This window comes from Somniosus microcephalus, chromosome 18 (genome assembly GCF_052327205.1).
Source record: "Somniosus microcephalus isolate GS21.2 chromosome 18, FLI_Smic_1.0, whole genome shotgun sequence".
Lineage (NCBI taxonomy): Eukaryota > Metazoa > Chordata > Chondrichthyes > Squaliformes > Somniosidae > Somniosus > Somniosus microcephalus.
The window spans coordinates 27,413,468-27,441,270 of NC_141004.1; the positions used below are offsets into that span (position 1 = coordinate 27,413,468).

Here is a 27,803-nt window from a genome sequence, read left to right on the forward strand (position 1 = left end):
AGCATTTGGATGAGCACTTGAAATGCCATAGCATACAAGACTACGGACCAAATGCTGGAAAATGGGATTAGGTTAAACAGGGCCTGATGGCCGGTGCGGACGCGATGGGCCGAAGGGCCTCTTTCTGTGCTGTATAACTCTATGACTCTATGGGGGAGAAATTGGGTGAGTAGCGCCACCTGTTAGCGCCTAAAGAGGCAGTCAGTGGCTGTAGTGCCACTGGCTGCGTCTCCCGCGATATTCAGTAGGGGCGCTAATGGTGGCGTTAGGCATTTGTGCTGCGCCGCCACCGATGATGTGCCCCGTTTGCGATATTTGGTAGCAAACGCCGCAGTTGCGCCGCTCACTACCCTCGCCCGGTTCACGGGGTCTTACTGTGCCGGCAGCGGCGCAAGTTAAGGTGGAGGTGCGGGGCGGCCGCCTGCCAGCACCTCCGTCCCTGACCTCCTAACCACCCCCCCGCGGCATTGCCGGCTGTTTCCCAAGAGGCCGGCACTTCTCCTTGGTGCCGGGCTTATTTGCCGGCACTCGCGAGCGGGGATCGCGCTGTTGCAGGCACCTCCCCCTTAACAGTGGGAGGAAGGCCTGCAGTACCGCAGCGTGCCGTGCCGCAGCGTGTGGCGCTGTGGCACGTTGCGCTGCGATATTCAGTTTCAGCGCCCTAAGAGGGACGCGGAGCGCCTCGAGCCTCGCCCCGTGTCCCTCGAGGAGCAATGAAACTGAATATCTGACAATCGCTAAAGCCTCGAACGCTGCGCTAAATCCTGCGCTCAGGCGACTTTTGCGCCACTTTGGCGCCCAAACCCAATTTCTAGGCCTATGACTCTATGATCCCCCTTTACTGTATATAAAGAACCAATTATAACGAGGGGAGTTTGGATACAGTTCTTGATTTTACCAGATTCACTAGTGAATATGTGAAATACACCTTTACTCAGAGTTACAAAACTATTTCACTTAATATTAAGTACAAGTCTGGTGGGCCTGTTCTATGAATTTCACTGTTAATTTCTGCCTTTATGGAAGCTCTCATTGCCGTACTAAGTTCTACTTGCTGTTTAGTTGCCTATAAGATTGACGTTCATTTATTTTACAGAGAGCCCATGATATATTTATATTGATGGACCTGACCCAACTGTTGGACACACAAGTAGCGTGATTGCGAATACAAAGACCACCAGCCACAAATTTTATAACTATTATTTCACATGATTATACTATACAATTTAAATAAGAAAGACTTGCATTTATATAGAGCTTTTCACAACCGACAGATGTCTCAAAGCGCATTACAGCCAATGAAGTACTTTTGGAGTGTCGTCACTGTTGCAATGTGGCAGCCAATTTGCACACAGCAAGCTCCCACAAACAGCAATGTGGTAATGACCAGATAATCTGTTTTTGTTATGTTGATTGAGGGATAAATATTGGCCAGGACACCGGGGATAACTCCCCTGCTCTTCTTCAAAATAGTGCCATGGGATCTTTTACATCCACCTGAGAGAGCAGACGGGGCCTCAGTTAACATCTCATCCGAAAGATGGCACCTCTGCCAGTGCAGCACTCCCTCAGCACTGCACTGGAGCGTCAGCCTAGATTTACATGCTCAAGTCTCATGGGGTGGGACTTGAACCCACAACCTTCTGACTCAGAGGCGAGTGTGCTACCCACTGAGCCACAGCTGACACTATGGCCTAGAAATTCAGTATAGCCACTTTTGGGGCGGTAAAGTCGGGCGGTCGCTAAAGTTAGCGCCCGCCGGAAAGTGCAGGTCAGTTCGCCGAAATTCAGTAGATTTGGCCAAGAGTTTGGGCGAGCGCTGAAACTGGCGTTGCACTCCTATCTTTAGGCGCTAAGCCGGCGGTGCGGACTGATAACGCCGAGGCCGGGCGCAGCGCAGGTGCGGTCATGTTTTGATTGACAGCAGACACCCTGACGCCGGCCAGCTCTTAAAGGGGGAAGGGTCGACTTGGTCTGCAGCCACGCCCTGGATAGTGGAGCCCTGCAGCTAGGCCTGAACACTGCTGGTGGACCCAAATAGCGCCTGAAGCCATGGAGAAGGCCCGTGAACGAGCGCAGCGCTTCTCCCAGCATGCTTTGAGGGTGCTGGTTAGGGGGTTGGAAAGGTACAAAGAGATCTTGTGCCCAGACAGTGGCAAGAAGGCTCCCAGGAGGCAGTACAGGAGAGCCTGGAGGAAAATCGCCCACAGGGTGTCAGTCAACAGCGATGTCCCCAGGACTGGTGACCAATGCCGCAAGAAGTACAACGACCTCACTCGGATGGTCAAGGTGAGTAGCCTTTCCAGTGTCCTCCTCATCCTTGCATGTGCACCTCACATTATGGGCAAAGGGACCTCAAAGGCCTAATGGCCAGCCCTCCTCCCGCAGCTATGGCACTGGCATGATCCTCAATAGCACTTTCTGCACTTAACACACTGGCCAAGCTATTCGAGCATGGGAGGCAGTGCACACAACAACAGGCCACCACACTGGCCAAGCTATTCCACCATGGGAGGCAGTGCACACAACAACAGGCCACCACACTGGCCAAGCTATTCGACCATGGGAGGCAGTGCACACAACAACAGGGCACCACACTGGCCAAGCTATTCGACCATGGGAGGCAGTGCACACAACAACAGGCCACCACACTGGCCAAGCTATTCCACCATGGGAGGCAGTGCACACAACAACAGGCCACCACAATGTACTTAGAGGCCGTCCTTTCTCTTGCAGGCCAAGATGGCCCGGAATTTGAAGAGCCAGAATGTCACCGGGGGAGGCCGTGCCCAGTTCCAGGAGCTCAGTGAGCTGGAGGAGAGCGTGGCTCGACTCATGCGTGGCCGGGTGACTGGCCCTGTTGCCATTGGAGATGCCGACCCTGTGCTGCGACCCAATGGTAAGGACATGACCGTTTGGACCTCTCTCGTTCCCCTAGCGCATCAGATCTACATCCTTTGCCACTGTCCGACCAATGCGCTGAATGCCACCACTCATGCCTCCCTCGCTGACGCCCTGTCCTCACTCTAAAGCTACTCTTGTGCCTTCCTGCTTTCAGCTGGTGAGGAGGAGGTCCTTGAAGCTGAGAGTGCCAGTCCCTCGGAAGAGGAGGACGACGAGGACCAACAGGAAGGCGGCACATCGGGCGAAGCCTCATCCGCGCCAGGGGATGGCAATGGAGGGGAGACGTCTTGCCTGGAGGAGAGCCAGGGGGAAGTGCTGCAGGGGGGTGTAGTTCCTGGGCCCAGTGGCGTCCAGGCACGTGGGAAGGGTCGGGCAGAATGGCGGCCTTCTCCCCAGAGGGGGCAAGTGTTGCAGGGGAGGCCAGTTCCTGGGCCCAGTGGCGTCCAGGCACGTGGGAAGGGTCGGGCAGAACGGCGGCCTTCTCCCCAGAGGGGGCAAGTGTTGCAGGGGAGGCCAGTTCCTGGGCCCAGTGGCGTCCAGGCACGTGGGAAGGGTCGGGCAGAACGGCGGCCTTCTCCCCAGAGGGGGCAAGTGTTGCAGGGGAGGCCAGTTCCTGGGCCCAGTGGCGTCCAGGCACGTGGGAAGGGTCGGGCAGAACGGCGGCCTTCTCCCCAGAGGGAGAGTCCGGCCTCCAGTCCGGAGACAATCCTCGCCCAGGAGGTGCGCCTCCTAGATGAAATGTCCGCAGATTCTGAGCGCCGCCACAAGGAGTTCATGGGGGTTGTGGGACAGTTGCCTCAGGCCATTGAGTCCCTGGCTCATAGTGTGGCCGCTTTCGGGGACTCACAGGCCAGGGGTGTCGAACAACTCGCGGCAGCACAGGTCAGGGGTGTCGACCAACTCGCGGCAGCACAGGACAGGGGTGTCCAGCAACTCGCGGCAGCACAGGACAGGGGTGTCCAGCAACTCGCGGCAGCACAGGACAGGGGTGTCCAGCAACTCGCGGCAGCGCAGGATGCGAGTCACGAGTTCATGAGTGGTGCCGTGCAGACACTCACTGATCTGATGCGGGCACAGACCAGGGCAGTTCGGGCACTCACTTCTGCCACACTTGCTGTGTCACGGAAGCATCGCCAGGGCACCCGCCGCCCTGCTGCAGCACAGCGGTCTGGCCTCCACCAGATTGCTGCGCTTGCTGCACTGCCAGCCCGGCTGAGTGCCAGTGTCTCTGGCGACCAGCGAGCGCCTGGCATCAGCCAGCTTGCCCCCATTGCTGCAGCCGCCACTGCAACTCCCCCAGCCAAGGTGCGACAAGCTGCTGCAGAGACTGATGCTGCCCAGCCACAGCTGCAGCAGTCAGCAGCCGGCCCCTCCAGGGCCGGTCCTCGTCTAGGCCGACCCCCAAGGGCATCTGCCGTCACGCATTCTGCCCCTCAGGAGCCTTCCCCCAGCCTTGCAGCACCCACAGGGCCCAGGTTGAGGCGGAGCAACAGGTCGGGCAGGGGCCGCACAAGGCTGCACAAGGACTCGCCCTCTCGGCACACCCAGTAGAGTGTGTTGGCAACGGTTTTTTTTATATGGGGGTGTTTGTGTTGTGGGGGGGGCTTATTTTGGTAAGGCCGAGGATGAAGGCCAATTGGATGGGCAAGTTTTGTTATTCCTCCCCAGGTTGTGGGAGTGAGATATTTTTGTGACTGTTTTTTGGGGGTCTTGTCTGTTTTTCTGTTTCATGTGGGAAGGGCCCTGAGTTTGTTAAATAAAGCTTTTTATTTATTCAGCTTGTCCAGGTGTCATGTTTCCAGTGGTTGTTGCGTTAAGCGGCTGAGGGCTTGCGGAGCGGCTGCATTCAGGTGCGTTCATTGCCACAAGCCATTCCCTGACAGGGGGCCTAGAAGTGTCGTTCAATAAGCCGCTGGCGGACGGCCCTTGGACCTTGTGGCTCCCTCCTGGGCTGGTACTCCTCCTCCTCCTCATGGTCCTCCTGCTCGTCCTCCTGAGGTGGTGGTCCAACGTGAGGTGGCAGTGCCTGAGTCCTGCGGATAGCCAGGTTGTGCAGCATGCAGCAAACGACGACGAACGACGACGAACTGGGAGACTCTATCCGGCGAATACTGTCGAGATCCGCCGGAGCGATCCAGGCAGCGGAACCGTTGCTTGAGGATGCCAATCGTTTGCTCTATGATGTTCCTTGTGGCTTGATGGCTTTCGTTGTATGCCTCCTCCGCAGGAGTCCTGGGCGCGCGGAGCGGGGTCATGAGCCATGTACACAAAGGGTAGCCCTTGTCCCCAATAAGCCATCCCCTTGGTGGAGGCTGTGCCTCGAACATGTCAGCCACAGTAGTCTGGCGCAGGATAAATGCATCGTGGCTGCTTCCTGGAAAGCGGGCATTGACAGCTAGGATGCGCTGCCTGTGGTCACACACCAGCTGTACATTGAGGGAATGGCAGCCCTTCCGGTTACGGTAATTCTCGGCATTGTCGATAGGTGCCCGTATAGCCACATGCGTGCAGTCAATGGCGCCCTGCACCATGGGGAAGTCCGCGATCCTGCCAAATCTGACTGCACGCTGCTCCTGCCTCTCTAGGGTCATGGGGAAGGAGATGAATTGGTGTCTCCTCGCGAAAAGGGCATCGGTGACCTGCCGGATGCAGTGATGCGCGGCGAACTGGGAGATGTTCGCTATGTCCCCAGCAGCGGCTTGGAAGGAGCCGCTTGCATAAAAGTTCAGAGCCACCGTGACCTTCGCTTCCACCGACAGAGACGTCCTGCACATCAGCTGTGGACGCAGATCTCTGTGAAGCAGCTGGCAGATCTCTGCAACCACCTCCCTTCTGAAGCGCAGCCTCTTAACACAATACGCGGCAGTCATGGTGAGATAGGACACCTGCTGCCAGTATTCCCTGAGTGGGTAAGGCCTACGTTGCCGACGCCTGATGGCCCCTCTGCGTCTAGGCATGGCTGGCCCTCTCACACAGCGTCTGCGAGCCCTTCGCACATAATGCTGGAACTGAGGGTTGGAACCCCATACAGCCCCCATAATAAACTTGCAAACAGCTAAATCACAATGATTCAAATTTCCAAGCTCTGGCCAGAAGCCAAAAATACCTCTCCTATGTTGTCCCAAATCAGTAAGCTCTGTTCCTTGGTCTCTGTCCAGAAATCCAAAGCACTGAAGTCATTGCAGCAAAATGGCTGGGCTTTATAGGTCAGTGTAAGTGCCCTTTAATTAGCGCTCCCCGAGGCCCACAGGGCCTCTGTTGCGTTCCACTTCACAGTTCTTAACAGCGCCATGCCCACATTGGCCAGGCGCCACTGAATTTCCGGTTTGGGGCGCACAAACAGCGTTGCACGACGAAATTACGTCATAAGCTGCGCGCACAGCTGAGCGGGCGCAAACACTTTGCGCCGGCGCTAAATGTCAACTGAAGTTGGGTGTAGGCGCAGATCGTTCTGCGCCCGGGCGCTAAGTGCCTAGCGCTGCAAATCTACCCCTCTTATGGCGTTAGCGGCTGGCGAACGCAACTGAATTTCTAGGCCTATAAGTACAATAAAAGTATATAGAAATGTCAGCATTTCACCATATTTTCAATTCATTACAATGCTGGTAGGCTGACTCCTTTCTGTAGAGGTAGCATGGTACCCGACGCAGTTGTGAATACTTGCAATGCACCAGGTGAGCAATGCTAAGTTTCTCTGTTGCCTCATGAGTTGTGACATCAAAGCTACCGTGAGTCAATCTCTTTGAATACTGATTGAACTAAATCTCCCACTGAATCTCGTTGTGTATGCAATTCATTTATAGAGAATGCCACACAAATGTACTATTTTATTAATTAAAAGCAAAAAAAATGAAAGCTAGACATGTTTCAGCATAAATGTACTTTTTGCTGTTGATGAAGGAAACCATACTGCTACTGTACTGATAGTAATCAATAAAACACATTTCTCACAATAAATTAAGCAGAACTTAAAAATTAGAAGAAGATTTTACATTAAATCTCGTCTTGGCTATACTCAGTCTAGTCCAATGCAATCTTGTGCACCCATTAATGGAATGCCCCATTTCAATAGCTTTCTTCTATTTGATCTGGACCCACTCTTCAGTGGTCTCCAACTCAATGAGGAGCAACAGCCACAAGGTGCGCCACCATAACATCTCCTTTCCCATTTCTGTGAAATAACTTCTCTTATGGTAATGTGCTTGCAATTGTTTTCTCTCCATGAAAACCAGATACTATTGAGCAGCCACTTGTTCCACCTGGTATAAAAAATAATGTTTGTTTAAAAAAAGACTCCAAGTAGTTAGCACAACATATAAAATTGGACATTAGTTACAAACATTTTTACATTTTCTGAAGCTAGGTCCTTACTTGCACACACTCATACATACATGATGCCAGTATCAATTGTGTGCAATACAAAACTTATTAGGAAAATGTAATGTACTGATAGCAAAACATGTTAATTTAACCCTTTTGCATTAACAGAGCTGCTCGATCAAATAACATTTTCTTCTAACTTCAGAACAGCCTTTGTAAAATGGCATTAGTTCTTAGCTTAGGGTAAATCACTCTATACCTGTCTGTATTTGTATTATTTATGCTAAGAATTATGAAAGATTTAACACTGATATTTAAATGTAACTCTCTCCTAGAGAGATGCAAAAGGGGGTTAAGATAAATAAAGCAGTCAACTATTGAATGGCTGAATTATCAACATATAATCCCATTGGCGCTATTGGGTTTTTATTTTAATAGGACCTTAAAATGTGGTTGACTTAGAGGTATGGTCAATAAATCGTTATACTGCACAATTGTCATTATATAAATCATGGATATCTTTATATCCACAAAATATAAACCAAGATTAATATTGTTAACTTAAAGCAGATAACATTTTATTTACATTCAAGACATTTCTTTATTTTAAGAATGTAAAGTATTGCAACAAATGTGACAATCATAAAACATCCACTAATCTGAAGGTGGTAGGGGTTTGAATCTCGGTGGGGATTCCCTTGATCGTCTGGCTGAAGATCCACAGAAACAGCGTGAACCCCCATGGAAATTCAACTTCCTAGGTCATCAGGAGTCAGGAATGAATAAAGGGATAAGACAGATTGTCAAGTGACTTTAGTATGATGGTAAGAAAAAATAAAAATCATCCTCCTTCCCCATAAAGAGGTTGGATTGCTCCCTCAGATCATGGCACTTTTTTTCTCTTATTCTTTGCTCCCTTCTCCCTCTTTACTGAGGAAGAAAGGTTCCCCAACCGCACCATCCCCCCGCCATAGATATGCCTGTACTTGGTTTCAATATCTTTGCATAGTTAGCCTGTCACACAGTGCATTTGAACAGTGCAGACACATTCTATTCCTCCCTCTGCAAGATTTTCTGACACCCCTAGACAAGATGAATGAGTTTGATAAAGCCGCCCCTTGAGGGAAACGTGACTGAGAATATCAGTCAAGATCGACATTCAAACTCGAGTCAAATGCTCTAAGCACTGTAGGCACTGTCCTTGCCCCTTCATTTTGTGATTTAAGATGTATTTCTTTTATTTTTCCTGACTTCACGATAGAAACAGTTGTGATTTCCCTTGTTTGTGTACCGCATCACAACTTTAATTACTTACTGATGCCTGAAGATAGCCAAACGCGTTCCAATGGCATGAGTTACATAATCAAGCACCCCCCCCCGTCTGTGTGATGGTGCCCTGCTGAATGTTATGCCATTTCTTTGGGATCATAATTTGACATAAAGTTGCTCTGTCAAGAAAATGAAAGATGTAGATGATTTTTTTTTTTTTTAAACCTATTATTCAACATTTTAGTCAGACATACTTCACATTCCATCACTAACTTTGAACTGATAACTCAGTGAATTGGTAGACAATGGGCAGCTTCTAGGAGAAGCACAACCCAAATAATTTGAGTCCTTCCGCAACTAGTCTGTGCTAATATATTTCTGTACCACTGCATTATGATGGTTTTAATAGTTCTTTGAAAATTGTATCAGTATTTTGAGATGATTATTTTTTGCCTGAGGAAAACACCTGAGGACCGGGTGAAATCAGTGAACATGTGATCCAAACAAATGGACACAAAATGAATTAGTTCAGGGATTTTGGGAAGTGATAATTGTTAAAACTATGATAATAAATCACGTATTATGTCAAACTTGGTTCAATCTGGATTCCTAGTATTCCTTCAAAATTCATGATACTGCAGATATGAGCTCTTCAGGCACCTTTTCTTTTGTTTGATTTTGATGCAAATGTACTTTTCCTTACACAACAAACCTATGAAATAAAATCTCTGCGGTCAGGAAGGTAGCCATCTTGAGTATTAGCCGTGCCCATGTGCCCAATGATTGTTGGCGTTCTAACCTGATTAAAGAGGTCCAATCTGGAAAACTTCCAATATAATAAAGAAACGGTTGGCACAGTATTGATGATCTGCCACTAAATGTCACTAGCACATTTAGTAGACACAAAGTACGCTGAAGATATTAGGGGCTTAGCATCATTACTTACTCCACTTTACCTCTTCAATCCAAATACGAATCCTGAAAGTTTGGTCATGCTAGCCTGAATGGAGGCCTAGATTTAACAGTGAACTGGGCAATTAGCTCCTTGTAGACATCCGTGAGTTCATGCAAATCTATTAGATAACATAAAGAAATGGCAAATGGCCATAGAAAGTTAGCAGCCAATTTGCCTACTTGTTGTTTTTATATTATGTTCTATTTTAGATAGTGGACAGACTAATTGGGCTTTTGGTCTTTATGTTTCCAGGACAATCTGGACTTTTTCAGTGCAGTACTTGAGTAATTTGATGAAATGAAACAATGTATGGGTTCTACCTTAATTCTCCAAATCTTTTCAAATGATTAACTATTGAATTATAACTTGAAGGTACCAGCAGCTCTCCTGTGCCTATGATGAGTCGGACATCTGCTGTTTCATAACAATAAGGGTTTTATCAACAAAGTGTGATGGGAAATTATTACGGAGAGTAAGTGTGACACTTTTAGGAAGTGCACGCTATACGCAGGACTATAATATTATATAGATAGTAGGTGTATGTGTTTCCTAAACGTCTATGTAACATTTATAACATTTTGGATGTAATTTTTTTCATGTTCAGCAAGGGTGAAGAGCAAAGAATTCATCTGGCACTTGGTTTCAGCATCAAATACTCCTGATCAAGTATTGTACGGCTAGATGCACAGTAAAGTTCCCTCTACTCAAAACAGAACACTCCTAAACTGCACCATTGTAGCACGTTAGTGTTTTTGTGTTCCTTGTGTAATTTTTCTATATACGGTACACAAAAATATTTGTTAAAAGATTCATTTTAAGTATACTTTTCCATGGGCCGTATTTTGCGACCCCCTACGGGTGCGTACGAGGTGTGTAATCGCCCGTAGGGGCCGCGCAAGTTCCGGGTTTAGGCATACGAAACGCAAGCACTAAAACCCGGAACTTGCAATCTGTCAAGAATCTTCTTGACGGGTCCTCCGCATCCCCAGGAGATGGGCCTCTGCGGGTGGAGAGTTGCGCTATTTGCCCAACTTCCGCCCACTGAATGCCTGTGAAATTCTTACACCTGGTAAAAGGCCAGCTTTTACCAGTATAAGAGTTTTAAAAAATAGAAAAATAAAATTTTATCACTCATTTATACATTAAAGACCCTGTCCAATAAGGTAAGTTTATTTTTAGCCCTGTTAAAACATATAGGGGGAAAAATTCAGTTGGTTGCGCCTCCCGTTAGCGCCTTAAGAGGGCGCTAACGGGACGCAAACCAACTAGCGCCCGGGCGCTGCACTGCCCACACCTCCCGCAAAATTCAGCGGGAGGTTAGTGGTGGCGCTAACCGGTAGCACCCTGCGGCACTGCGCCGCTGGCGATGACGTCATTGGCGGGTGCAGCGCCCTGCTCACGCCCCGGCCACGATCTTCGGGAGCGCCCCCTGACTTACCGCCGGACGCTATGCGCCCCAAGAGGGATGCGGGGCGCTTCCAGTAGCGCCCCGCTTCCCCCTTGGGATGCAACCACTCAAGTTCCAGCGCCCCTTGGGGCGCTACTCAATTTTTAGCCTATAAACTTTTTTTTCCCAAAAATTTAATTTTTGTTTAAAATATTTAATTAAATGTCATTTTAATTAATTTTAAATATGTAATTTAAAAATATATATATTTCATGTGTTCGTGTATTTTTTACGTGATCCCCGTTCATACTTATAGGAGTTCCGTACATACGCAACTCCCATAAGTATGAATGGGGATTCCCTTCTTTTATTGGTTGGGCCAGCCCATGTGATCCCAGGGAGGCTTGCGAACCGCATGCACCCCTGGGATACGTGGGCTTCTGCCTGCGCGGATCCAGAGAGGCCCAGGATCACCCGGGCCACCAGGTAAATGCGTAGATTTTTTTTACAGGTCAGGAAGCCTCCGATCGCAAGTTTTGGGCCCATGTTTTTGGAGAGAGACAGTGTCGAGCAAATGAATAATTGTTGTATTGGCGTGAAATCCCTTTATTTTATCATCGTGTACTTGCTGCAAACAAGAGAGCAAGTGGATGACCGAATCCCAGGCTTCTGCTAGTGGCAACCATCAGCTAATCACCAGAAGGTGTTAGGTAACACCTGGAGGAATCTCCCTCTCATTTATCTTTCCCAGTGTAGAAGTGGTTGAGTGTTGGGGGGAGGGGCACTGAGCGGAGCCCAGAAACCTCCTCTGGAGAGGCAGCTACAACCTGCAAAGTAGAGGGTGGGGCCTGTGCCTCAGACTGGTACCCCATTATCACACACACCCTGTACTCTAATAAAATCAATGCCCCTAAAAGAAGCCCTTTTACATTTTGAATGATAAGGTTGAAAATTGCACTACATACTGGTTTTGAGTATTGACTCCACTTGGTTGAAGAGCTTTGATTGTGGCACTAGAAACCTCTGCCTGCTTTCTTTTCTCAGTAGTCCCAATGTGTGCGTTGCTATTTACTGCACAGCTAGCGGCCATGTCCTGTGTGGATGGTCCATCACTTTCTTTCACATCCGACGCCTCACAGACCAATGCGCTCTCATTCGTCCTTTGGTGGGGAGGTTCCTTCGCAATGGGGTTTGCTTTAGTGCTCTGATTGACAACTTTGTTTGTCACCAGCGGTGCTGGCCCATTTGTTGAAAGATTTGGAGCTGAATGCAGCCTGAATCCCTCTTGCAGCAGATTCTTAGAAATCTGTAAACAGGACCGTTGGGAGTCACCCTGGTGGCAATCGCAGGTGCTCGCCTGTGAGTTCTGTTCTGAAGCTAATTTCAACTTCTTCATGTGGTTCACAATTACTGCAGCGTTGATAACTCGCTGAGGGAAGAAAGAGATCGGATAAGTCACAAACGTATAGAAATAGAGACTGGCATGAGGTACTTCTGCCAAGGAAGAATTAGGACAGGTGAGCAAATACTTGGTCAAAGAGGTAGATTTTAAGGAGTGTCTTAAAGGAGGAGATGGAGGTAGGGAGGCGGAGAGGTTTAGGGAGGGAACTCCAAAGCTTAGGACCTCGGCAGCTGAAGGCCCCGGCCGCCAGCGGTGGGGCAAAGGGAGTGGGGGATGCAGAAGAGGCCAGAATTGGAGAGTCGCGGAGTTCTCAGAGAGTTGTAGGGCTGCAGGAACTTATAGAGATAGGGCGGAGCGAGGCCAGGGAGAGATTTGAACAAAAGATGAGAATTTTAAATTTGAGGCGTTGGTGGACTGGGAGCCAATGTAGGTCAGCGAGCACAGGAGTGATGGGTGAATGGGACTTGGTGCGAGTTAGGATCAGTGTGTGTGTGTATGTTTCTATGCGCTTGTGTACGTATTCAGTGCTTTCTCACAGTTATGCTTATTAACTCTTCCAAATAAGCTTCCCATTACATCATCAGCACTTGTCATTAAAGCATGGCACCAGCACAGTGGGCCAAATGGTTTTCATTTGTGTTGCAATGTCATTGAAATCTATGGCCAGGGATTTCCTCAGAGCTGCTCCCATTCCTTCATCGTAGCATCGCCGGAAGTCCGGTGGAAACCCAATTACACGTATAAGTGGGGTTTTTGCCACACTTCTGGCAAAGTTATGGTGACGGAGCAGGAGCAGCTCGGAGGAAATACCCAGCGGATACAGACTGCATTAATCAAATGCTCTTATATAATACTACAGAGATATTGGAAGAACCTTTTTCATACAAGGGTGAGAAATGCTTTGTCACCAGCAGAGATTGATGCTAAATTGATCACAGCATTTAAAAAGATACCGGGTTATGAGAGTATAAAACGGTATGGGGAGAAAGCAGGAAAATGGGACTGTGTAAAACCAGCTGCCGAAAGTGGCCTAAAATTTCAGTGCAGGTAAGAAGGTCCCAGTAACCTCCACCTGTGTTAAAATTTCCATGTTTCGAAATACCACAGTGAATTCGCCCTTCTGGCATTCCAAGCTAGCTGCCTGTTTTCAAACAATTTACTTTAAATGCAACATAATGGGAGTGAATTTCCTCAGGGCTCCTCCCATTTTGCCGCTGTGACCTCAGCAGAAGTCCCACTTACAGGCGTAAATGGATCTTCCACTGAAGTTACGGTGTCAACCTTGGGAAATTCATCCTCGTAGCCTGCAACTGGACCCTGGACTTCCTAACAAACAGACCCCAGTCTGTCAAATTAGGTAACCACCCCTCCCCCCCCCCGACCCTGAACACGGGGGCCCCACAAGGATGTGTGCTGAGCGCCCTCCTCTACTCCCTCTTCACCCACGACTGTGTGGCTGTTCATGGCTCCAACACCATCATCAAGTTTGCAGATGATACCACGGTAGTAGGCCAGATCACCAACAACGATGAGTCAGCCTACAGGGAGGAGGTCCAGCATCTCGTGAAGTGGTGCGCCAATAACAACCTGGCCCTTAACATCAAGAAAACCAAAGAAATCATTGTGGACTTCAGGAAGTCTAAAGGCGGAAGTCACACCCCCAGCCACATCAATGGGGCTGTGGTGGAAAGGGTGGACAGCTTTAAGTTCCTCGGAGTCCACATCACGGAAGACCTCTCCTGGTCCCTCAATACCTCCTCTCTGGTGAAGAAGGCCCAGCAGCGCCTATATTTCCTAAGGAGGCTGGAGGGATGTAACCTGTCACCCCTGATCCTCTCTAACTTTTACCGCTGCACAATAGAGAGCATCCTGACAAACTGTATCACAGTATGGTATGGCAGCTGTAGCTACTATGACCGGAAAGCCCTGCAGCGGGTAGTCAAAACTGCCCAACGCATTACCGGCACCCGGCTACCGACCATAGAGCACATATACCAGAAACGCTGTTTACGGAGGTCACGGTCCATCATCAAAGGCCCTACCCACCCCAGCCACAGTCTGTTCGCCCTCCTGCCATCTGGGAGACGCTACAGATGCATTCGTACCCGTACGACCAGATTTAGGAACAGCTTCTTTCCCAGGGCTGTCATCCTACTGAACTCCACAAATAAACTCGAAAGCCTGCACATCTGCCAATGTACTTTATTATGGTTATGTTTATGTTAATGTATTACAAGCCAAATGTATGTTGAATGTTTAAATGTCTTAATCTAAATGTACACTCTCGGGAGCCGCAAGCCTACATTTCGTTGTACTGCACTTGTGCACTAACAATGACAATAAAAGTTGATTTGATTTTTTGATTTGATTTGATTTAAATCTACAATTCTTTTTTGAATTACCTAAAACATAGCTTTTCCATTTCCAACTGCTTCTTCACCAATAAGGCTCATTCTGATTTCAACACACAAGCTGTGCCCTTTCCACAACCTCCATGTGCTATGTTTAAACTGTAATTATAGTAAATTAGGATGCGTTCTACTCTTAATCACATTATCCAGTTGGAAGACCAACTACAGCCTGTTTATTATTTTAGCACAGATCGCATTAAAGTAATAGCATAACAAAATATTGATTCTAATATTTTCTGAATTGCATATAAAGGCTGAAAGGATATAAAAGTTATAAAATGAGTATAGTACATGTACTAGTTTTGTGTAATAAACATCAGCAAGCCCAAAGCACTGGCAAGTTCAGTGACAGTTTTGAAACACATTCCAGTCGGACTCACCCTCCAATTACTTTTTGCAAAGTTCTTTGTAATCTGAACGCTGATAGAATGATAGATATCACGATGTGGAGTGGTGTTCTCTGCAATCCTGTCGAGAGACAAAGAGGAAGAAAAGTTCAGCACGTAGGTGAGTCGTGAGATCACAGGGCAGCAAATTACCATTGTGACCAAGAATCAACTGATCTACTTCTTAATCAACATTTCTCCCACATGTCGGGCTTATTAGAGTTTTCTTTTTCAGCTTGTACTCTTTGCAAAGTTGGTGTAAGCTTTTGCAATATTTACTACTTTGGGAGGGTGTGGGGTCAGGGTTCGCACTACTGATGTTCACAAGCCCACTGCAAATACCCTTCCTTCCTTCAGTTTCTCAGTTGTATTTATTGCTCTTTTGTGTAGCCACACAGTAGTGTCCAGGTCATTGCTAAAACCCCACACAACCTCATCATGTGCAGTTATTACCACCCATACCTCAGGACCTCTGCAACAAGTTATGTCAAAAACAAAGTAAGACAAACCAATCTGACTGTATTGGCACTAAATGGAGGTCATGAGGTGGCATCCCTTCTCTCTTCCTCATTTTCTGCACAGCACAACTCATCCCAGTGATTCCATCAACATCCTGGGGGTCACCATTGACCAGAAACTTAACTGGAGCAGCCACATTAATACTGCGGCAACAAGAGCAGGTCAGAGGCTAGGTATTCTGTGGCGAGTGTCTCACCTCCTGACTCCCCAAAGCCTTTCCACCATCTACAAGGCACAAGTAAGGTGTGTGATGGAATACTCTCCACTTACCTGGATGAGTGCAGCTCCAACAACACTCAAGAAACTCAACACCATACAGGACAAAGCAGTCCACTTGATTGGCACCCCATCCACCACCTTAAACATTCACTCCCTTCACCACCAGCGTACCATGGCTGCAGTGTGTACCATCTACAAGACGCACTGCAGCAACTCGCCAAGGCTTCTTCGGCAGCACCTCCCAAACCCGTGACCTCTTCCACCTAGAAGGACAAGGAAGTATATCGCCGATCTTTCATCGTCGCTGGGTCAAAATCCTGGAACTCCCAACCTAACAGCACTGTGGGAGTACCTTCACAACACGGACTGCAGCGGCTCAAGAAGGCTCACCACCACCTTCTCAAGGGCAACTAGGGATGGGCCTTGCCAGCGATGCCCACATCACAAAAATGTATTAAAAAAACCCGACACCTCAATTCTCAAAGCCTTCACCACACTCCTGTCTTCCCTCAATGTCACCCTTCATATAAAGTCACAATGTTTGAGGGAGCCAATGTATTTCATAGATGTGTTCTATATAGATGGTGGATCACTTCTATGAAACACAAATCTTTGTGGAGCTTCAGGAACTCCACACAAATTGCAGTTGGTGCAAAACACACAGTTCTAATTAGGACCAACAACTGAACCACTGCACCCCCATCAGAGATTGAATTCTTAATATATTCTACATAAATACTGTGTTATCATTTTTATATGATTGGGAAAGTCCCATAATTCACATGTAGCTTCACAGAGATTCACAAAGCAATTTCTAATAACTGAAAGTCTATATTAATGCCCCACAATTTTAATATGTGATATTGATTTTATTTTTTTCTCTTGTCCAACACAGTTCTTTTTCGCACTGTACTTTAGTGAAATTAAAACAGTTCACACTGGTTCAAAGCCGTCATGTAATAGTTGCCTTTACCAGGGATGCTGCAGAGCCTGCTCACATGTGAAGCTCTTTTTTGGGTCCTTCTCTAGCAAGTGCCTGATAAAGGCTTTCGCTGTTTTAGGAAATGAGAAAAGAGAAATGAAAAAACAACACAGTTTGTAATAAGACAACAGCATTTTATATATGTCTCCAGCGTGTTAATAAAGGTTACTGACAGTGTCTTTTTGTATTTCGCTGCATTCATAGAATCATAGACATTTACAGCACAGAAGGAGGCCATTCGACCCATCGTGTCTGTGCCGGAAACTCTGTCAATGTATTGGGTAGGTCAGTCCAAGAAACAGCTCAATTCTTGAAGAAAGGTGGATCATTTTCTAGCACGTTAACACACTCCACAAACCTTGACATATATACTCTGGGGGCAAAGTTCGGTTGCTTTGTGGCTCCCGTTGAGGGCGCCAACGGGGCGCAAAGCAACTAGCGCCTGGGTGTGGCACCGCTAACTCCTCCCATGAAATTCAGCAGGAGGTTAGCGGTGGTGGTAGCTGGTAGCACCCCGTGGCGCGGCACCTCCGGCGATGACATCATCGCTGTGCGTAGTGCCGCGCTCGCGCCCATGCCGCAAACTTCGGTCGCACCCCCTGACTTACCACCGGACGCTGTGTCCAACAGGGTGAGGGGGGCGTACGTGCGGCCGGGGTGGCGATAATTAAAGGGGAGGTGCCTGCCGGCCATTTTTTTTGCTGGCCACCTGCCAGCAGCTGCCCCCTCTGCCATCCCCCCACGGGGTGCCGGCCGTGATCCGTCAGCCCGGCACTCCTCTTGACTGCTGGGCTCTTTTGCCGGCATCCCGCTCCCTGGTGGCCCAGCTGGGCCCCAGGTCACGCTGCGCAAGGCCTCTCCCCTTTAATAAGGGGAGGAAGGCCTGCCGTACTGTGGCGCGACGTGGCGCAGTGGCACGTAGTGCCACGATATTCCCTGGTAGCACCCCAAGAGGGAGGGGGGCCCTTCCAGTAGTGGCCCGCTTTCCTCTTGGGGGGTGCTACCATTGAATTTTGGGCGTGGGGCGCTAACTTTTATGGGGCACTAGCACCCCAAAGGGGGCACAACTGAATTTTTGCCTGTTTGACCTATATTACTACGGAAGTGCCTACACCAATGGATATGGAAATGAGTAGACCCAGGAAATTCCTGTGTATCTTCCGCTAGACAGAGGCCACCAACAGATGCAGCACTTTTTAAAAAAGGAAGATGCAACAGCAATGTAAATCACATTGAGGTCATTGCAGGCCAAAATGGGTAAATACGTGTCCTAATTCAAATATAAATTTATTTTCCAGCAGTTGACATTGTATTTACTTCTATTCCTCTGAATGAACAGGAATTCCATACTTCATGCAAAAAAATTTTTTCCAAATTTTCACTTCCTTTCGTGAGGTTTTAACCCCTTTTAATTTGTTTGGATATTTTTTCAGTGCATTTCATTTCATTTTTCTATCAGCGAATAGCACTATTACTGGGCAATCCAGCGCAGTGACCTGGTAAGTGTGCCGGACACACCACTGGAGGAGAGTGCTGCATTAATCTTACTTACACTGTGCAAGTATAATTAAAATAATAAAATGTCGATTCGCCTGGATCTGTCCATTCTGCTCTCAGAGTGTTTGCCCTGCCCTGAATTGATGATATCAAACATAAAGGATACATTGCTTTTACACTCAAATGCCTTCTCAAGCGTGAGGTGGTTACATTCACAGATTATTTTGAAATCAGAAATACTTTTGGTGGGTTGTTGTGCCCTTCAGGTGCTTTGACCCTATAGCATGTGCGTAATCTGAAGAACTTTGAACAGCACACACAGGATCCACAGACTGTTTATAGCCGTTTTTATATTGTTTTATGGCAGCAGCTTTCAGAGTGAAAGTCTCGTGCTTCCGGTGGCAGCATTAAGATAAATTTACTGGTTATTTTAAGGCTGGCGGCCAGGAGGCCCCTTTTCAGCAGCATCTTCCCGACTGCTGTCAGCCGGTCTCCCATGGCCCATCTTGAGTAGTGTGTGCAGTTTTGGTCGCCTTATCTGAGGAAGGATGTTCTTGCCATGGAAGGAATGCAACGAAGATTCACCAAGCTGATACCTGGGATGGCAGGAATGACATATGAGGAGAGATTGGGTCGATTGGGCTTGTACTCGCTGGAGTTTAGAAGAATGAGAGGGGATCTCATCGAAACTTATAAAATTCTAACAGGACTAGACAAACTAGATGCTGGAAGGATGTTCCCGATGGTCAGGGAGTCCAGGACCAGGGGTCACAGTCTAAGGATAAGGGGTAAGCCATTTAGGACAGAGATGAGGAGGAATTTCTTCACCCAGAGAGTGGTGAACCTGTGGAATTCTCTGCCAAAGGCGGCAGTGGAGGCCAATTCATTAAATATATTCAAGAAGGAGTTGGATATATTTCTTAAGGCTAAAGGGATCAAGGGATATGGAGAGAAGGCAGGAACAGGGTACTGAATTTGGATGATCAGCCATGATCTCATTGAATGGTGGAGCAGGCTCGAGGGGCCGAATGGCCTACTCCTGCTCCTATCTTCTATGTTTCTATGGCCCAGTAAACACGCTGCTTCGGAGGCAGGGATGCCCCATTGTTAGCGGTGTCGAGATGCCACGTCATGATGTCTGGACTTTGCACATGGCAACTAGCCAATCTGTCATGCACATACTCTAAATAACAGGCCCCACAGGGCAGCTGGTTAACAGGAAGACCAGCTGGCTATCATAAGAACCTGAGAAATAGGAGCAGGACTGGGCCATACGGCCGCTCGAGCCTGCTCCACCATTCAATAAGATCCTGGCTGATCTTCTACCTCAGCTCCACTTTCCCGCCCTATCCCCATATCCCTCGGTTCCCTTAGTGTCTAAAAATCTAGCGATCTCAGTCTTGAGTACAAGCAGCGACTGAGCATCCACAGCCCTCTGGGGTATCGACTGGGAAATGCGGGAGAGCAGCACAGTCCAATCACTCTCCCAAGCCCCAGGAGGCAGTATCAAAGCAGCTTGGTAATACCAGGGTAAAACTCTCATGGGTACAGCAGAGGATATTCAATGCAAGGTGTCATGTACTGTAAAGTTTCACTATGTACAAAATGTAAGTCCTCATGAAATTATTTAAATAAAGGTTTAAATCCTTAAACTATGGCACTGACAGAATATACCTTCAGGCACGGTGGATAATTTGCAAACCTGATCTTTACAGCCCATTCAAAATATCCTTCAGCGTTGGGCTAGTAGATGAGAGTCACTTAATGTATTAAGCTATATACACCCTTTACTTCTGTTGCTCACACACCTTGCTCAGATATATCATCCCAGAATGGGGAGTCAAACTCATAGTCAGCCTTTGAAATTCATGTAAACAACCTAGTGTCAGTATCTTCATAGAAAGGAGGGTAACCACACAACCTATGAAAATAAAACAGAATTGTTAGTCTGAATCCTCTGGATGGTTGCCTGTGCCAGAATCATGACCATGGTAGTCACATGATGTGACATATTGTGGTGTACGGTAGCTTAGTGGTTCTGTCTCCAAATTTGCAGACGACACAAAGCTGGGTGGGCGTGTGTGCTGTGAGGAGGATGCCGAGAAACTCCAGGATGATTTGGACAGGTTGGGTGATTGGGCAGAAGCATGGCAGATGCAAAATAACGTGGATAAATGTGAGGTTATCCACTTTGGTGGCAAAAACAGGAAGGCAGATTATTATCTGAATGGCAATAGATTGGGCGAAGGGGAAGTGCAACGAGACCTGGGTGTCCTTGTGCACCAGTCGCTGAAGGTAAGCACGCAGGTGCAGCAGACGGTTAAGAAGGCAAATGGTATGTTGGCCTTCGTAGCAAGAGGGTTTGAGTACAGGAACAAGGATGTCTTGCTGCAGTTGTACAGGGCCTTGGTGAGACCACATCTTGAGTATTGTGTGCAGTTTTGGTCGCCTTATCTGAGGAAGGATGTTCTTGCCATGGAAGGAGTTCAGCGAAGATTCACCAAGCTGATACCTGGGATGGCAGGAATGACATATGAGGAGAGATTGGGTCGATTGGGCTTGTACTCGCTGGAGTTTAGAAGAATGAGAGGGGATCTCATTGAAACTTATAAAATTCTGACAGGGCTGGACAGACTAGATGCAGTAAGGGTGTTCCCGATGGTCGGGGAGTCCAGAACCAGGGGTCACAGTCTAAGGATAAAGGGTATGCCATTTAGGACAGAAATGAGGAGGAATTTCTTCACCCAGAGAGTAGTGAACCTGTGGAATTCTCTACCACAGAAGGCAGTAGAGGCCAATTCATTAAATATATTCAAGAAGGAGTTGGATATATTTCTTAAGGCTAAAGGGATCAAGGGATATGGGGAGAAAGCAGGGACGGGGTACTGAATTTGGATGATCAGTCATGATCACATTGAATGGCGGAGCAGGCTCGAGGGGCCGAATGGCCTACTCCTGCTCCTATCTTCTATGTTACTGGACTAGTGCCGGGCTCTCTTTGCCTTCCTATTTTGTTTTTCACGTCCCCTCTGAACTTTCTATATTCAGCCTGATTCTCACTTGTATTCTCAACGGTAGCATAGTGGTAATGTCACTGGGCTAGTAATCTCAGTGAGAGCCTGGACTAATGATTCAGCAGATGTGAGTTTAAATCCCACCATGACAGCTGGAATTTAAATTCAGTTAATTAAATAAATCTGGAATAAAAAGGTAGTAATGGTAACTATGAAGCTATCAGATTGTTGTAAAAACCCATCTGGTTCACTGCTGTCCTTACCTGGGCTGGCCTATATGTGACTCCAGACACACAGCAATGTGGTTGACTCTTAACTGCCCTCTGTAGAAGGCAGTTCACCACCACCTCAAGGGCAATTAGGGATGGGCAATAAATGCTGGCCTTGCCAGTGATGCCCACATCCCATGAATGAATAAAAAATATTGGAACTGCTTAATGTTTCAAAATCTAGGGGAGTAATTATAACCTGACCACCCGCCACTGACAGGACTGGATCGGGTGCCTGTTTTGCACTCCACTCAATTTTACTTTCCATTGACTTCAATCCTGATCCAATCCCGTCAGCTTCCTGCCGGACAAGTTAGGTTAAAATTACCCCCAACTCCCAACCCCACAATTTTAAATATCAGCCTTATAGTCTGATTTTCTAAATTGACATCTCAATGCTACATTGCACCCAACTTACAACTCAATCTATATCTACGTCAGGAAAGGTCAGTGATGGGTGTAGGCTGCAGTAAACTTGCGCAAGTTGCATATTTGCTTTGTGACCATCATGTTAGTTTCGTACAATTAGGAAAATGCCGCACCTAAGCAGAGCTCGGTAAATGAAATGCTTTAGGGCTGGTATACTGGAATTTCTAGTTTTCACACCATGAGGTTCAGTATAACTCCACTTTGAAATCTCTGATTTGAGTGCAATTCAAATTTTGCAACAGTGTGTGGCTCTGTCTGAAGGCAGTGATTGCAGGATGCAGAGGCTCGTTTCACCTTGGCTGGAACTGAGACAACGTTTTATAATTTAATTTTTTTTAAACTTTGGCCACGATTTTGCTGACTATAGCGAGTCCGTGGCTGGCGACGTCGGTGGCGGGTCCCGACCCCGCTGCTGTCTCCAGCCCGCTGTCTGAAATTCATTTCCCTTGATGGGGCTTGTTAAGCCCGCCCAGCGCATTTCCCAGCCAATTAGAGGATGCGGGTCTGGTGACGTCATTTCATGACCCGTCATCAGCCGGTTTCCTTAAAGGGACCATGGTCAAATTTATTTTGACATTTGTGCTGTCAGTGTTCTACAGCATTGAGGTGCTGCAAACACTGACAATGACTGCACAAAGGCACAGAGCTGCACCCAGGCTCTCCCATGACTCCCTGGAGGGAGTCACAGCACACAGGGAGGTCCTCTTCCCTTCCAATGGGCAGAAGAGACCTCCCCAGGAGATCAACGCAGCCTGGTTGCAGATTGCACAGGAGGGCACAAGCAGGGATGTGGTCAGGAGGACCTGGGTGCAGTGCCACAAACCTTTCAATGATCTCAGTAGATTACAAAACATTAGTACAAAGCCACACTCAACCTCATCCTGCTGTGCCACTCATCACATCCCCATCAATCTGCCTTCCCTACCCTACTCCTGCACATCCTTACTCACACCAACTTACCTTGCACCTCCACCCACCCCGCTCTATCTATATTATCAATCCCCATCTCACTAGCCGCCCCTCACCCTCATCCTAGTGCAATCATACCAAGTAACAACACAAAAGGGTAGGCAACTGGGTGTTTTATGCAATGCTCATGTAAAGTTTCTGTTAATGTGGTGTCAAACATTGAAATCTTTATTTTCAACACTTTACGTTCTTGGACAGATTTGTGTGCACCTTTGGAAGTGGCTTAGTGAGTTGCAGTGAATAGTGAGACATAACGGTACGGTAACCCCTCCCCCCCCAACAATGCTGATGAGTGTGAAAGGAATGGCTTGGACATTGTAGGGATGCTTTATGGTGTTGGTGTGGGGTGGGGCCAACCTGACACATCATGTGCCAGCCAGGGTGTACAGCATCAAGCGAAGTAAATCTGGCCATGGTGAGGCCCTCCCTGGCCTCCCAGGCAGCAATGCGGTCAGGTGCTGATGCCCTGTGTCCTGTGCAGCATCAGTTGATTGCGGAGAAGGTTGGTGTTGTTAGTGCTGCTGGCGTGCCTGGTGTTGCTGGTGTTGGGGCTGATCATGGTGGGATTCTGAGGACCAAGCTGAGAGAGTATCAAGGGCACCCATGCTGATGGAATAGATGGCAGGTGAAGTAGAGATGACAGAAGCGATCTGTCAATGGTGGGAGAGGTAATGAGGTCAGACTGGATGGAGACTTGTGTAAAGACTTGCAGCATGGTGAATCTGTTGTGGAAATGCAGTGAGGAAGAGCTTGTGAACTGAGGGAAGATATCTCTGTAAGGTGGGAGCTTTTACTTTACATTTGAAGCTGTCAACTCAACAGCTGATTCAATGGCCACTGACCTCCCGCCTCAGCTTAACAGACGTGATCCCCGAGCAGCGAGGACCCCATGGGCGAGCATGTAAAATCAAAAGGTGAGCTGAAATGTGTTCTTAATCATCTCTAAACAAGGTCATAATTACCTGAATGGGTCCCCCGCCGCAGCGTGTCGGGTCTGCTCAGCGCTGACAGACCCAACATCGGGGAAAGGCACGTGCCAGCGGGTTCACAGTGGGGCCCTGGTCCGCTGGGGGAAAAAACACTTTCCCACCTGACCCGCCACTGATCGCTCCCGCTGACCCCCAGAAAATCTCGGCCTTTATTTTCGAGCTTAAAAAAAACCTTGGGTAGTCTGCTGGACTATCTTTACTATGTTAGAAAAGTACTAAGAACAGTGAAGATCTGAAAAACTAACATATTCTACCCAAAAGGTGAAATGTAAGCTATACAGAGACCACAAAACTGAAAGTGTCAAAAGTACTGAGGTATTTGAGGCAGTATTTCCGGCTGCGGAGGGTTTAGGTGAATATGCACTGTACTAATTTTGTATTCTTGGTTATTCTTCAGTAATATTTTGACATCCAAATAAAGAATGTTTTCACTGTTAGCGTTGTTCATTTTGGCTTCTTTCCATTATCATTTGAGTTATATCTTTTGGAAACAATACTGCTTTTTTTAAAGTGGATTTTACGGGAAAATTCTTTCAAAAGTTTTAAGACAAAATTCTAAATGCATACCAATGGCTAATTTAATGTCAGTACAGGATCATGTTCATAAAAAAGGGTTAATGACTGTGATCTCCTCACTGTAGATCCAGTGCGTATTACGTGCTTCATTTTAAGACCAACTTTTAACTAAAAGTGCCGGTTATCCAGTAGTGACGTAGGACACTACCACCATTCTCAGGCAGCTCACTGATATGCTCATAAATAAATAAGAGGCTGGATTTTGAACTCTCACAGTAGATGTCTGAATTTAAAGTATATTTGACATGCAATTGTTAAGTCAATCATCTGTATTGTATATCAAGCAGATTTAGTTTAGCTTAAGGTGTCAGATTTGGAAGATTTTTAGTTTCTCGATTGTTACCAGTATAATTATGTTAGAAAAGAAAATTAAGAAAGTAATGACTTGGCAATTAATACACTTAGTGGCTTTAAAGCTGGTTGTATGTGAGGCTTACATTTTCAATGCATGTTTATGCAGCATTTTCAAAGGCCAGCTGATAAGATGGATCATTCCTTTTTTGTGCACAGTCCTATTTCCTGAGTGAATCAGGTCAGAGTTCTTTACATATATTCAGATACTCACAGAATGTATGCAATTACTCCAATGGACCAGCAGTCAACTGCTTTGTCATATGGTTTCTGGTGAAGAACTTCAGGGGCTTGGGAGAGATAAAATGGGTTAGTTCCTTTGAAGACGATAGTAAAATAGAATTCATATATTTTTTATCAATGATTACAGTCTTTGTTATAGGTATGTTTGACTAATTGTTGCTACAGAATTCATTGGTTATCAATAACAAACTTTGCTGATATCCAATATACACAAGTTTAAAGAATCAGTGTGGACATTAGTACCTCATTTTAAAAATCAGTTGCGCAGTATTTTATTACCTTTAACATTATTTTAGTTTATTTCCATTTTACTGCTAATTTCTTTAAGAATGTGGCATCTGAAAAGTGACAGACATGCACTAGACACAAGTTACACAGATATAGAAAGCGTGCAGATCTCCCATATCATTGCTCATGGTGAGTCTGAGATTACACTGTTTTATAACAATGGGGCTGTTAGCAACAAAATATAATGGGGAAAGTGTTGCAAGAGGTAAGTGCGACACTTAAAGGAAGAGCGTTCTACATGCAAAAACTTTAATACATTAATAAATAGGCCTTTGTGCGAAGTGAATATTGATTATGTCACTGGGATGGCTAGGAATACTTACTGAATCTGAGTCTGAGGGATCCATTAACAGAAGCATTGCTAGCATTTAAAAGGCTTGTGCTAATTCACCTACTCCTGCCATAAAATTCTGTGACTCCTCGAGGTCTGTTTTCCCTAATCATGTTATCAATATTACTTAAGTAAAAATAGAAATAGAAATAAAACAAAATGATATTTCAATTAACCATAGTTTTGTAAAAAGTAAATCTTTATTGGATATCACGATGTGGGATATTTGGAGATTGGAACATTTTTCTACCAGTGTTAACTTCAAGTGCTCCATGGTTAGGTATGCTACAGGTCAGTTGCAGATTAAAACTCCCTCCACCCTACTCAAGTAATGTAATTTAACCCCACCTGTGGAGCACCTCCCCTTGCACACATATCTCTGAGTGCAGACTCCCAATCTGTGCTGAATTATGGACAGTGGCAACTCACTAGCAACCGGGTTAAGACTGAACAAACTCATCTGCTTTGGATCTAAAACCACTTCTTTATTGGATAAAGTTAGATTCCAGGAGGCCAGCACTTGGCATTTACACAAGTAAATCTGTTTTGTGTGTTGTGTCACTCATTCCAAGGTTAGATTAGGTGTGTTTTTTCTCTATCATAGGTGGAATTCCACAACTAGGAGCCTGGCAGATAACAGAAGAAATGAATCACAACTTTAGATAGGTGGCAGGTTCCACAGTCTGTTTTATTTTAATATACAATGTGCACACAGGAAGGTAAGGAGGTTTTGCACAGCTCTGACTCAGCAGTGTGCTCACTGTTGGATTGTAATCACTATTTACTATTCCCCGCTGTTCCTCTCCATGCTGCTTGTTTGAACCACTACTCGGAGGTGTTGCGTACGTAATTGCCACAGCTGCGAATCGCCTCAGTTGACAGCAGGTCACAGCAGCACTGGTTCAGCTAATCAGAGAATCGGCAGTCACACTACAGGCAATTTGAATGCGTGGGAAAATGCCATAGCTCAGAAACAGAAGAGCCACATGTGGCTCATAAACCACTGTCAACTGCCACTGAATTAAATACTGCCTGGGCCGCACATTTTGTGTCATGTAAACAATTGCCTACATAACAATAACTACACTTCAACAGTAATTAATTGATTGTAAAGCACCTTCAGGACATGATGAAGCACTGTATAAATGCAAGTTCTTTCTTTCGAAAGAGAACCCAATTCTTGAGACAAAATTGATAACAAAAGGCTAAGGAGATCTGTTAAAGTTTCTAAACTTTATTAAAGATTGGTGTGTGACGAATCCCTCAGAGTCAGCAATGAAACATTCTTACCTTATTAAGTATCACAACAGCCTATATCCAGCTAGGGGTGTTTTACCGTCTATTCATACACTGATTCAATTCCCAAACATCCAGACCTACCTACATAGCCAGGTGTCCCACATGCTGTGGACATCACACCCAAGTCCTGCATCTTAGAAAGACCAAAGTCACTGATCATGACCTTGGAGTTTTCAATCAGAGCTGTAGTACAGCAGATTTTCAGGCTAGAAGTGAAATTGTAACATTAGTATTTATTTAACATTCCTGTTAGAAACATTGAGAGTGTCTTCAATCCTCTCTGCTTTACATCACTGGCGAGGCCACATTTGGAATATTGCAATAATTATTAGGCATTATTGGGTACTTTCAAAAAGGTAATTGATGCTTTGGAGAAGGTTCGAAGAAGAAGAATAAAGTACATTCCATGTCTTAAGGTTTTATGAGGACAGAGTCATAGAGCTATACTTGTTTCCATTGGAGGAAAACAGAATTGAAAGGGGTCATGACCCGGATTATTTTATGGATTTGTTTTCTTTGTGAGTTCTACATTTAGCAAGGTAAATGATGTAACTGCTGAAGAATGGAACACTTTCCATTTCAGGCACCCAGTATCAGTATCAAGCATTCTCTGGTCAGGTGTAGAGGAGTTAGATATACAATAAAGTTCCCTTTATTTTGCCCCACCAATGTCCCTCAGCAACTAACCTCAGAAAAAAACAACTCCTACTAGTGTGACATTTTTCCCATTTCCCACACTAGCCATCTCTGGCTGAGATTGCTGATTTAGGGGGCCGTGATTCGTGGATTGAGAA

General features: G+C 46.5%; 1 pseudogene across 1 annotated transcript in view; it reads right to left on the reverse strand.

The window, feature by feature from the left end:
* Positions 1–5,831: 5,831 nt before the first annotated feature.
* The window catches only part of LOC147105170 (calcium/calmodulin-dependent protein kinase type 1D-like), a 41,209-nt pseudogene continuing 19,237 nt past the window's right edge, over positions 5,832–27,803 (reverse strand). The window contains exons 6-13 of the transcript XR_015081768.1: positions 27,091–27,215; positions 25,063–25,138; positions 20,060–20,172; positions 16,746–16,824; positions 15,029–15,116; positions 11,801–12,264; positions 8,596–8,672; positions 5,832–7,163 (exon numbers count right to left, since the gene is read on the reverse strand). The product of XR_015081768.1 is annotated as a calcium/calmodulin-dependent protein kinase type 1D-like (transcript). The remainder of the gene's footprint in view (positions 7,164–8,595; positions 8,673–11,800; positions 12,265–15,028; positions 15,117–16,745; positions 16,825–20,059; positions 20,173–25,062; positions 25,139–27,090; positions 27,216–27,803) is intronic.